This window comes from Phyllobates terribilis, unplaced genomic scaffold (assembly GCF_046119375.1).
Source record: "Phyllobates terribilis strain yellow unplaced genomic scaffold, ASM4611937v1 Scaffold_65__1_contigs__length_7625178, whole genome shotgun sequence".
NCBI classification, from domain to species: domain Eukaryota; kingdom Metazoa; phylum Chordata; class Amphibia; order Anura; family Dendrobatidae; genus Phyllobates; species Phyllobates terribilis.
In genome coordinates, this window is record NW_027362825.1 from 538710 (window position 1) to 550357 (window position 11648).

General features: G+C 39.1%; 2 non-coding genes across 2 annotated transcripts; both read left to right on the forward strand.

Moving 5' to 3' along the window:
• Positions 1 to 1886: 1886 nt before the first annotated feature.
• Positions 1887 to 1959, forward strand: TRNAF-GAA (transfer RNA phenylalanine (anticodon GAA)). The gene has a single exon. It is a non-coding gene; the product is annotated as a tRNA-Phe (tRNA).
• A 1186-nt stretch (positions 1960 to 3145) lies between these two features.
• On the forward strand, positions 3146 to 3228 carry TRNAL-CAG (transfer RNA leucine (anticodon CAG)). Its single transcript has one exon. It is a non-coding gene; the product is annotated as a tRNA-Leu (tRNA).
• The last annotated feature ends 8420 nt before the right edge of the window (positions 3229 to 11648 follow it).

Sequence of the window (11648 nt, forward strand, 5' to 3'; positions counted from 1 at the left end):
CTGGGGACCGTTTATGGACACCCGGCTGCCCCCAGGTGGCTGGGGATCGTGTGTGGACAACCGGCTGCAGGGCGGCTGGGGACCGAGTGTGGACACCCGGGGATAGTTGCAAGTCTGCATCTTCTGATGCGGCAAGGATGACTTCTGATGGGCACACTTTTAGGCAGTGACCTGGGTGTAAGAGATGCTTACAGGGGTCTTCCCCATGCTGTTCCCATGTCTTTTCAGCACTGTATGCATGTGTCACACAGTACATGGCCAGATAAGGTTGTAAAATGTTAAAATTACATTTCCCGGTGAATGCATTTGCCCAAGGTGTGGAGGAGTATTTTTTGGGGGGGGGTTATTTATTTTACCTTATACACAAGTTTTTACAGTGGAAAGGAAGTTCCTTAACATATTTCACAGGAAAGCAGTTTCAGTTTCGTTTTTGAACGTTTTATTGTGAGCCCTTAAAAGTGGCTTACTACCTCTGACCACGTTGTTGAGAGCAGTGACCTGGGCATCAGAAATGCTTCCTGGGGCGATCCCCATGCTGTGCCCATGTCATTTGAGCACTGTCACTATTGTTTTGGGCACTTGTTAGGCTTTTAAAAGACTGCCGGGGGTGTGACACCAAAAATGCTCGGGTCTCCCTTAGACTAACATTGGGCTCATTGCTCGGGTCGAGCACCCGAGTATCACGGCGAGCTCGGCCCAAGCTTCGAGCACCCGAGCATTTTAGTGATCGATCAACACTAGCTGTAACTAATAGGTTACGAATCAATATTAAAATAAAAGAAATCATGGCATATCTCCTTTCATCACAAGTAATGTTCATCTTTCTACTGCTTAGCTTAGAAAGAGTTAAATTACAAAAGCCAGAAGAAGTCAGGAGGGCCGAGTGGTCTAAGGCGCTGCATTCAGGTCACAGTCTCTTCTGGAGGCGTGGGTTCGAATCCCACTTCTGACATTAGAATTTTCTTTCAAGAAATTGTACAGCTTCACTCCTGTTACTTATTAGTTTGAGGTTTGCTCTATTGGTGGCAATCTCAAATCGAAAACTAAAAGTGATGGGGCTTAGCAAAACCAATTCTCAATGTTGGCACTTTGGCAGTATTCCTTGGGGTCCTTGAGGCAAATCTTAAATGTGCTGAATTTGTGCTTTCACAAAAGACTTCTGGGAACATCAAATAGTTTCTTTGTGCATATGTTAGTTGTTGCTTTGGCATCGGAAAAATACTGTGGATAGGAAAATGGGAGGGACTATTTCATCTCTATGTGTTCTCTGTCCCTATTAGGGCAGAGAGTGAACCTCCTAAGGTGCTGTCGTGGAAGATTCCTAGAAACCGAATTACCAGTAAGTCTAATTTCAGATTTTTTTACCTCAGGCATCAATAGACTATATATATACTTAATAAACAAAAGCTAAAAGAGCAGATGAACATAGTTTAACAAGTCTGAAATGCGCATGTGATACTGACATCAAAGTTTCACCACATTTTGGGACAAATGTTTTCACTTTCAACATTAACAATCAGTAGAATATTTTCTCTAAATCTGCATCTCCTATCTTCACTCCAATTGTTTGCACCTAAGAAAAAAATAAAGCTTGATGCAACATTATGCTTACAAATTGTGTTTTATGCTCAATCATCACCTGTCCTACAGAGACACAGTCAGAATTACCCTGGCGAATTGAGTAAATTTGAAAATGTAAAAAAAATGCAGAATTGCTGTTTTTTTCTATTCATTCACAAAGAATTAATGTAAGTTCTTAAAATGTACGCAAAATAGCGGGACTTTCAAATATAGATAATCTTGCAAAAACAAGTCAAAGTAAAAATAAATACATCCAGTTGTGACATCTACAGTGTGTTGAACATTCCTGAATCTAAATGTGTCCTGCCGAAATAGCTCAGTTGGGAGAGTGTTAGACTGAAGATCTAAAGGTTCCTGGTTCAATCCCGGGTTTCGGCAAAAGTTTTTTTCTTCACCCATTAAATTTTAAGCAGAAAATAAACAAAGAATATGGACTGACTGTTTACAGAGAATGTAAAAATCCTAATCATTATAACTATCTACAGGAAATAAAATGATAGAAACTTGAGAACTGAACACTTTTAACTTTTGAGGAAAATAATATTTTTTGTAATTTTTCCTTCAATCTGGACGTCATCACTTTGTTTTATTTTAGTTTGACTTAGCTGTATGAGGATTTAAAGGAAACCTGATAGCTAATACTGGCAGGATGTATCAGACACTAGCTGAATGATTTCAGCCATTTATGTTTGACTATGAATCGCTGTGGCATTACTGAGACAAATATGCTTCAAAAATATGCCAGGAACAAAGCTGTTTGGGGAAAAAAGCCAGGAAGGCAAAAAACACAAGCCCCAACTCAGGACCGTCATCTTTCATTCTAAAAATAGGGGTTTCTACGTTAATGGTAAGACAAAGAATCCACAGATTTGGCATTTCTCTAGCGAGGAGAGCCCACTTAAAATGTATGGGGTGCTTGTCTCCATAAGCGCAAGCTGGGCACTAAACTGGCTTATTTGCAATTCTGGATGTTGCAGAGTGAAAACACCTGTTGAACAATAATAGTAATTGCCGGTGTTGATGAATTCATTGTGAGGAGTAATTTATAAAATGGGATCACTTTGGAGGGGTTTCTGCTGTTTTGGTACTTTTGGAACTCCGCAAATGTCACCCTCAAAATATTCTTGCAAAATCTGCATTCCCAAAACCCAAATAGCGCTCTTACTTTCAAAGCCCTGCTGTGTGACCAAACAGTAGTTTCTGAAGACATATGGGGCATCACCGCATTTCAATGAATTTGTGCAACTTTAGATATTTTCACAAGAAAAACTAAATATATATTGACCTAAATTTACCATTAATATAAAGTACAATGTGTTACAAAATAACACTATCAGAATCACGGGGATTTGTTAAGCATTCCAGTGTTATTGCCACATAAATTGATACATGTCAGATTTAAAAAAACGGTGCTTGGTCATGAAGCTCAAAATTGGCTGTAACTAATAGGTTACAAGTCAATATTAAAATAAAAGAAATCCTGGTATATTTCCTTTTATCACAAGTAATGCTCATCTTTCTACTGCTTAGCTTTGAAAGAGTTAAATTACAAAAGCCAGAAGAAGTCAGGATGGCTGAGCGGTCAAAGGCACTGCGTTCAGGTCGCAGTCTCTCCTGGAGGCGTGGGTTCAAATCCCACTTCTGACATTAGAATTTTCTTTCAAGAAATTGTACAGCTTCACTCATTTTACTGATTAGTTGGGGGTCCGCTCTATTGGTGGCAATCTCAAATCGATAACTAAAAGTGATGGGGCTTAGCAAAACCAATTCTCAACGTTGGCACTTTGGCAATATTTCTTGGGGTCCTTGAGGCAAATCTTAAATGTCCTGAATTTGTGCTTTCACAAAAGACTTCAGGGAAAATCAAATAGTTTCTTTGTGCATATGTTAGTTGTTGCTTTGGCATCGGAAAAATACTGTGGATAGGAAAATGGGAGGGACTATTTCATCTCTATGTGTTCTCTGTCCCTATTAGGGCAGAGAGTGAACCTCCTAAGGTGCTGTCGTGGAAGATTCCTAGAAACCGAATTACCAGTAAGTAGAGATGAGCGTTGTTCTACTCTAACTGTTCGCCAGTCTCAAATTCAAGCTGTTTTGGGCGGTGTTCGAGCCGTTCGACGAACACGAACGATTTGAGAAAAATTCGGCTGTTCGAGGTTATGTTCAATAACTGTTCGTGCACCAAAATCATAACTGGATTTTTTCTCAGTAATGATGAAAATTAATGTTAATACGCAGTTTGAGTGTACAGCGGGGTGGGGGGAGGGGAAGGGGATGGATCTCTGCAGGAACAATGAAGATCTCCATTTTTTTTTCTCTTTCCCGCATTTACAGTGGGGAGGTGCAATCTGTCAGCCTATCAGCAGCGCACACACGGAGCGAAGTGCTTTTTTTCACACAAGCAAGGGCATGTGTCATTGGCAGAGTATGTCACATTTCCTTGCCCTATAAGACCAAGCCATTTTCCCCGTCGTCACCATTTTCTCACTGCTGCAGCTGCGTGTTAGACGGCACCGCTGTTGCTGTGTGCGCTATACCTTGTTAATTTCAAGCCAATTTTCGCACAAATCTACAGATAGCTTGGGAGTAGGGAATAGTTGTGATTGCAGTCCTTTTAAGGACTAGGTTACAGCATTTCCTACGACTTTTATCAGGCAGGTCTGTGCTATTAAATAGATAGATTGTGGGAGTAAAGACTAATTGTAATTGCAGTCCTTTTCAGGACTAGGTTACATCAGTTCCTATCAGTTTTTGCCAGGCAGGTCTGTGCCAGTGCTGTGCAAGTTTTTTTCACAGCATTTGGCTGAATCTAGCAAAGCTAATCCTTTTTGGTCTATTGCAGAGTGTGTTAGTCAGTGGAGTAGCCTATCTGTGTTGCAAGATATACCACCTGTGTATAGAATACCAATTTTTTACTGCACCTAGTGAAGTAAAATCTTTTGCGCATAGCATCATTCTATTAGTCCATCTATACTGACCTCCATCAGGTTGCAAATTGAATATAATTTTTTTCTGCATCTAGCTCTGAAAAAATATTTGGGCTTCTAGCAGTGTGTGGGACTTGTTCTATTAGTCCATCTATACTGACCTCCATCAGGTTGCAAACTGAATATAGTTTTTTTCTGCATCTAGCTCTGAAAAAATATTTGGCCTTCTAGCAGTGTGTGGGACTTTCTCTATTAATGCATCTATACTGACCTCCATCAGGTTGCAAATTAAAAATAATTTATAACTGCATCTAGCTCTGAAAAAATATTTGGCCTTCTAGCAGTGTGTGGGACTTTCTCTATTAGTCCATCTATACTGACCTCCATCAGGTTGCAAATTAAAAATAATTTTTAGTCTGCATCTAGCTCTGAAAAAATATTTGGACTTCTAGCAGTGTGTGGGACTTTCTCTATTAGTCCATCTATACTGACCTCCATCAGGTTGCAAACTGAATAAAAATTTTTTCTGCATCTACCTCTGAAAAAATATTGGGCTTCTAGCTGTGTGTGGGACTTGTTCTATTAATCCATCTCTACAGACCTCCATCAGGTTGCAAACTGAATATAATTTTTTTCTGCATCTACCTCTGAAAAAATATTTGGGCTTTAAGCTGTGTGTGGGACTTGTTCTATTAGTCCATCTATACTGACCTCCATCAGGTTGCAAACTGAATATAATTTTTTTTCTGCATCTAGCTCTGAAAAAATATTTGGCCTTCTAGCAGTGTGTGGGACTTTCTCTATTAGTCCATCTATACTGACCTCCATCAGGTTGCAAATTAAAAATAATTTATAACTGCATCTAGCTCTGAAAAAATATTTGGCCTTCTAGCAGTGTGTGGGACTTTCTCTATTAGTCCATCTATACTGACCTCCATCAGGTTGCAAATTAAAAATAATTTTTAGTCTGCATCTAGCTCTGAGAAAATATTTGGCCTTCTAGCAGTGTGTGGGACTTTCTCTATTAGTCCATCTATACTGACCTCCATCAGGTTGCAAACTGAATATAATTTTTTTCTGCATCTACCTCTGAAAAAATATTTGGGCTTCTAGCTGTGTGTGGGACTTGTTCTATTAATCCATCTCTACAGACCTCCATCAGGTTGCAAACTGAATATAATTTTTTTCTGCATCTACCTCTGAAAAAATATTTGGGCTTCTAGCTGTGTGTGGGACTTGTTCTATTAGTCCATCTATACTGACCTCCATCAGGTTGCAAACTGAATATAATTTTTTTTCTGCATCTAGCTCTGAAAAAATATTTGGCATTCTAGCAGTGTGTGGGACTTTCTCTATTAGTCCATCTATACTGACCTCCATCAGGCTGCAAATTAAAAATAATTTTTATTTGCAACTAGCTCTGAAAAAATATTTGGCCTTCTAGCAGTGTGTGGGACTTTATTAGTCCATCTATACTGACCTCCATCAGGTTGCAAATTAAAAATATTTTTTTGTCTGCATCTATCTCTGAAAAAATATTTGGCCTTCTAGCAGTGTGTGGGAGTTTCTCTAATAGTCCATCTATACTGACCTCCATCAGGTTGCAAATTCAAAATAATTTTTTGTCTGCATCTAGCTCTGAAAAAATATTTGGCCTTCTAGCAGTGTGTGGGACTTTCTCTATTAGTCCATCTATACTGACCTCCATCAGGTTACAAATTAAAAATAATTTTTTGTCTGCATCTAGCTCTGAAAAAATATTTGGCCTTCTAGCAGTGTGTGGGACTTTCTCTATTAGTCCATCTATACTGACCTCCATCAGGTTGCAAACTGAATATATTTTTTTTCTGCATCTACCTCTGAAAAAATATTGGGCTTCTAGCTGTGTGTGGTACTTGTTCTATTAATCCATCTATACAGACCTCCATCAGGTTGCAAACTGAATATACATTTTTTCTGCATCTACCTCTGAAAAAATATTTGGGCTTCTAGCTGTGTGTGGGACTTGTTCTATTAGTCCACCTATACTGACCTCCATCAGGTTGCAAACTGAATATAATTTTTTTCTGCATCTAGCTCTGAAAAAATATTTGGCCTTCTAGCAGTGTGTGATACTTTCTCTATTAGTCCATCTATACTGACCTCCATCAGGTTGCAAATTAAAAATAATTTTTTGTCTGCATCTAGCTCTGAAAAAATATTTGGCCTTCTAGCAGTGTGTGGGACTTTCTCTATTAGTCCATCTATACTGACCTCCATCAGGTTGCAAATTCAAAATAATTTTTTGTCTGCATCTAGCTCTGAAAAAATATTTGGCCTTCTAGCAGTGTGTGGGACTTTCTCTATTAGTCCATCTATACTGACCTCGATCAGGTTGCAAATTCAAAATTATTTTTTGTCTGCATCTAGCTCTGAAAAAATATTGGGCTTCTAGCTGTGTGTGGGACTTGTTCTATTAGTCCATCTATACTGACCTCCATCAGGTTGCAAACTGAATATAATTTTATTCTGCATCTAGCTCTGAAAAAATATTTGGCCTTCTAGCAGTGTGTGGGACTTTCTCTATTAGTCCATCTATACTGACCTCCATCAGGCTGCAAATTAAAAATAATTTTTATTTGCAACTAGCTCTGAAAAAATATTTGGCCTTCTAGCAGTGTGTGGGACTTTCTCTATTAGTCCATCTATACTGACCTCCATCAGGTTGCAAATTAAAAATAATTTTTTGTCTGCATCTAGCTCTGAAAAAATATTTGGCCTTCTAGCAGTGTGTGGGACTTTCTCTATTAGTACATCTATACTGACCTCGATCAGGTTGCAAATTCAAAATTATTTTTTGTCTGCATCTAGCTCTGAAAAAATATTTGGCCTTCTAGCAGTGTGTGGGACTTTCTCTATTAGTCCATCTATACTGACCTCCATCAGGCTGCAAATTAAAAATAATTTTTTTCTGCATCTACCTCTGAAAAAATATTTGGGCTGCTAGCTGTGTGTAGGACTTGTTCTATTAGTCCATCTATACTGACCTCCATCAGGTTGCAAATTAAAACGAATTTTTATCTGCATCTACAGTACCTCTGAAAAAATATTTGGGCTTCTACCTGTGTGTGGGACTTGTTGTATTAGTCCATCTATACTGACCTCCATTAGGTTGCAAACTGAATATATTTTTTTCCTGCATCTACCTCTGAAAAAATATTGGGCTTCTAGCTGTGTGTGGGTCTTGTTCTATTAATCCATCTATACTGACCTCCATCAGGTTGCAAACTGAATATAATTTTTTTCTGCATCTAGCTCTGAAAAAATATTTGGCCTTCTAGTAGTGTGTCGGACTTTCTCTATTAGTCCATCTATACTGACCTCCATCAGGTTGCAAACTGAATATAATTTTTTTCTGCATCTAGCTCTGAAAAAATATTTGGCCTTCTAGTAGTGTGTCGGACTTTCTCTATTAGTCCATCTATACTGACCTCCATCAGGTTGCAAATTAAAACTAATTTTTATCTGCATCTACAGTACCTCTGAAAAAATATTTGGGCTTCTAGCTGTGTGTGGGACTTGTTGTATTAGTCCATCTATACTGACCTCCATCAGGTTGCAAACTGAATATATTTTTTTCTGCATCTACCTCTGAAAAAATATTGGGCTTCCAGCTGTGTGTGGGACTTGTTGTATTAGTCCATCTATACTGACCTCCATCAGGTTGCAAACTGAATATATTTTTTTCTGCATCTACCTCTGAAAAAATATTGGGCTTCTAGCTGTGTGTGGGTCTTGTTCTATTAATCCATCTATACTGACCTCCATCAGGTTGCAAACTGAATATAATTTTTTTCTGCATCTAGCTCTGAAAAAATATTTGGCCTTCTAGTAGTGTGTCGGACTTTCTCTATTAGTCCATCTATACTGACCTCCATCAGGTTGCAAACTGAATATATTTATTTCTGCATCTACCTCTGAAAAAATATTGGGCTTCTAGCTGTGTGTGGGACTTGTTGTATTATTCCATCTATACTGACCTCCATCAGGTTGCAAACTGAATATATTTTTTTCTGCATCTACCTCTGAAAAAATATTGGGCTTCTAGCTTTGTGTGGGTCTTGTTCTATTAATCCATCTATACTGACCTCCATCAGGTTGCAAACTGAATATATTTTTTTCTGCATCTACCTCTGAAAAAATATTGGGCTTCTAGCTGTGTGTGGGTCTTGTTCTATTAATCCATCTATACTGACCTCCATCAGGTTGCAAACTGAATATAATTTTTTTCTGTATCTAGCTCTGAAAAAATATTTGGCCTTCTAGCAGTGTGTCGGACTTTCTCTATTAGTCCATCTATACTGACCTCCATCAGGTTGCAAACTGAATATATTTTTTTCTGCATCTACCTCTGAAAAAATATTTGGCCTTCTAGTAGTGTGTCGGACTTTCTCTATTAGTCCATCTATACTGACCTCCATCAGGTTGCAAATTAAAACTAATTTTTATCTGCATCTACAGTACCTCTGAAAAAATATTTGGGCTTCTAGCTGTGTGTGGGACTTGTTGTATTAGTCCATCTATACTGACCTCCATCAGGTTGCAAACTGAATATATTTTTTTCTGCATCTACCTCTGAAAAAATATTGGGCTTCTAGCTGTGTGTGGGTCTTGTTCTATTAATCCATCTATACTGACCTCCATCAGGTTGCAAACTGAATATCATTTTTTTCTGCATCTAGCTCTGAAAAAATATTTGGCCTTCTAGTAGTGTGTCGGACTTTCTCTATTAGTCCATCTATACTGACCTCCATCAGGTTGCAAACAGAATATATTTTTTTCTGCATCTATCTCTGAAAAAATATTTGGCCTTCTAGTAGTGTGTCGGACTTTCTCTATTAGTCCATCTATACTGACCTCCATCAGGTTGCAAATTAAAACTAATTTTTATCTGCATCTACAGTACCTCTGAAAAAATATTTGGGCTTCTAGCTGTGTGTGGGACTTGTTGTATTAGTCCATCTATACTGACCTCCATCAGGTTGCAAACTGAATATATTTTTTTCTGCATCTACCTCTGAAAAAATATTGGGCTTCTAGCTGTGTGTGGGTCTTGTTCTATTAATCCATCTATACTGACCTCCATCAGGTTGCAAACTGAATATAATATTTTTCTGCATCGAGCTCTGAAAAAATATTTGGCCTTCCAGTAGTGTGTCGGACTTTCTCTATTAGTCCATCTATACTGACCTCCATCAGGTTGCAAACTGAATATATTTTTTTCTGCATCTACCTCTGAAAAAATATTTGGCCTTCTAGTAGTGTGTCGGACTTTCTCTATTAGTCCATCTATACTGACCTCCATCAGGTTGCAAATTAAAACTAATTTTTATCTGCATCTACAGTACCTCTGAAAAAATATTTGGGCTTCTAGCTGTTTGTGGGACTTGTTGTATTAGTCCATCTATACTGACCTCCATCAGGTTGCAAACTGAATATATTTTTTTCCTGCATCTACCTCTGAAAAAATATTGGGCTTCTAGCTGTGTGTGGGTCTTGTTCTATTAATCCATCTATACTGACCTCCATCAGGTTGCAAACTGAATATAATTTTTTTCTGCATCTAGCTCTGAAAAAATATTTGGCCTTCTAGTAGTGTGTCGGACTTTCTCTATTAGTCCATCTATACTGACCTCCATCAGGTTGCAAACTGAATATAATTTTTTGTCTGCATCTAGCTCTGAAAAAATATTTGGCCTTCTAGTAGTGTGTCGGACTTTCTCTATTAGTCCATCTATACTGACCTCCATCAGGTTGCAAATTAAAACTAATTTTTATCTGCATCTGCAGTACCTCTGAAAAAATATTTGGGCTTCTAGCTTTGTGTGGGACTTGTTGTTTTAGTCCATCTATACTGACCTCCATCAGGTTGCAAATTCAAAATAATTTTTTTCTGCATCTAACCCAGCCAATAGTTTTGGCCTAATACCACAGTTTGGCCACTCAGCTCTGCTCGGTTACCATCCATTGTTTTTTTGTGCAAACAACTCCAGAGTTGTGAATTAGTTAACCACCAATATGAGTGGAAAAAGGCCTGCTGCTGGTGGAAAGGGGAATAGGCGTGTTGGGAAGGGGAAAAAAGGTTGTGTCCGTGGGTAGGTGTTAAAGCAACAGTAACATCTGCAGAAGAAAGACCATCTTCCAGCCAAACTAAAATGTCTACTTCTTTTAGCGGACAATGTGATAAGATCCCTTTCTTACGGCCACGCCAATCGCTACAAATTCCAGATGAGGCACAAAAACAGCAGGTGCTTCAACGGATATCAAGTGCTCCTTTAAGTGGGCTCTCCTCCACATCAACTTCAATATCACAAATACTCCAGTCCTCAAAGGTGTCACCCAAATCGCACTTGCTTCCTCACAGCTCCCAAATCTCCAGCTGCCCGTCTGAGTATGAGGTAGAACAGATGGTTGAGTCTGCAGAGCTGTTTACTCATACTATAGCCTGGGAATCAGAGGTCGACTCCAGCGCTTCTGTGAATCCAGACGAGGAAATGATCTGCACTGATGCCCAGAATCTTTATGAGTCGGATCCAGGACCAGACGCAGAAGGTTCTGACCATAATGTAGACCCTCATTCCCAAACTGTAACTCCTGTTGGTGGAGACAATGAGGAAGACGATGATAAGACTCAAATACCTGATTGGAGCGACAACTTTAGTTTTTTGTCAGGGCAGGAACAGGTTGGCTCTGAGGACGACGGGTGTGATAACGCACAGGGTGATGATGATGAGGTCGGAGATCCCACTTACTGTCAACCCACAGTCAGCCAAGAGATGAGGTCAGCAGAGGAGGTGGAGGAAGATGCTAGTGACGACGAGGTCAGGTTGCGCCTTCCTGGACAGAGACGTAGTACTGGAAGCACGTCAACAACTGCATCCTCAAACACAACTCTGCCTCTCACCACAAGTCGTGGTGGCTCTTCAGGTCGCATGGGTGCTAAGCCTTGCATAGCCTGGGCATTTTTTCAGATCGATAAAGATGACCCAACTCGTGTTATCTGTAACATTTGTCAGCAAAAGCTAAGTAGAGGCCAAAAAATACATAGTTTGAGTACTTCATGCATGAACCGGCACATGGACATGAAGCATAAGTTGCAGT